Source organism: Oncorhynchus nerka, unplaced genomic scaffold (genome assembly GCF_034236695.1).
Source record: "Oncorhynchus nerka isolate Pitt River unplaced genomic scaffold, Oner_Uvic_2.0 unplaced_scaffold_11539, whole genome shotgun sequence".
In the NCBI taxonomy this organism is placed as follows: Eukaryota; Metazoa; Chordata; class Actinopteri; order Salmoniformes; family Salmonidae; genus Oncorhynchus; species Oncorhynchus nerka.
In genome coordinates, this window is record NW_027029796.1 from 1 (window position 1) to 1372 (window position 1372).

Genomic DNA, 1372 nt, shown 5'->3' on the forward strand with positions numbered 1-1372 from the left:
AGGGAATTGTCTGTGGCATGGTAATGGTTGACAAGGGAAATGTATGTGGCATGGTAATGGTTGACCAGGGAAATATATGTGGCATGGTAATGGTTGACCAGGGAAATTACTGTGGAATGGTAATGGTTGACCAGGGAAATGACTGTGGCATGGTAGACCAGGGAAATGACTGTGGCATGGTAGACCAGGGACATGTCTGTGGCATGGTAATGGTTGACCAGGGAAATGACTGTGGCACGGTAATGGTTGACCAGGGAAATGTCTGTGGCACGGTAATGGTTGACCAGGGAAATGACTGTGGAATGGTAATGGTTGACCAGGGAAATATCTGTGGAAGGGTTGACCAGGGAAATGTCTGTGGCATGATAATGGTTGACCAGGGAAATGTCTGTGGAATGGTTGACCAGGGAAATGTCTGTGGAATGGTTGACCAGGGAAATGTCTGTGGCATGGTAATGGTTGACCAGGGAAAATGTCTGTTGTCATGGTTGACCAGGGAAATGTCTGTGGCATGGTAACGGTTGAACTTAAACTTATAAACAGACTCCATTATTCATCTGATAAGAACATATAAATGTTGACACATGTCCTTCTCAACACGAAACTCAATAGAACTCCGAGTTTGACACATTCCTACATTATTTTTAACATCAAGATCGGGGAGCAACGCAGTCCCCACTACCATAAATTATAATCGAGATTTCCACATTTGAGAAATTCAAGAGGGGTCAGCACATGGAATGGAGTGCAATGGCTGAGCTCGCCCTGGGTGAACTGCCTTCTTGATCACGTGTCTCCTTTGCCAGGTAAGTATGAGTTGTACACGTTGGTAGAGGAGTACTGATTCCAGGACAAAGGTGTTTGACTCGCGGTTCTTTGACTACACTTTACTGATAATACCACATCATATTGAACCGGGGTTTAATGTAGTTTACGAATACAGTGAGACAACAGAAATGAAGAAAAGCAATACATTTGTTTTACTATATTATATCACGGACCGACTGTTTTCTCATCATGCAACACGGCATAAATTCTATATACATTGAATTTCTTGTCTAAATGTCCGTCTGGTTACACACAAGTAGGCGATGTACCAAAATGCTGAAATCACATTCGTGCACACAGCCAACCGAAAGACACCACTTTTTTCTGGTGTTTTGTAGCGTTCCAGACGTTGTAGGAATAGTTTCATCACGCTTGTTTTCTGCTCTCAGTAAAATATGATTCCACCATCGACCACAGGGTGGCATACGACCAACAGATATGGAGGAGAAACAGTAGCCTACTACTTAATCAACAAAAAGACACAGTAGAAGCTACTCGGAGTGTGCTGACATGGCCATACTCGTATTTGTAATTTGTCACAGTA

At 43.1% G+C, this 1372-nt stretch overlaps 1 non-coding gene across 1 annotated transcript; it reads right to left on the reverse strand.

Moving 5' to 3' along the window:
• Positions 1–657: 657 nt before the first annotated feature.
• On the reverse strand, positions 658–814 carry LOC135565886 (U1 spliceosomal RNA). Its single transcript, XR_010461869.1, has one exon. It is a non-coding gene; the product is annotated as a U1 spliceosomal RNA (small nuclear RNA).
• Between the last annotated feature and the right edge of the window lie 558 nt (positions 815–1372).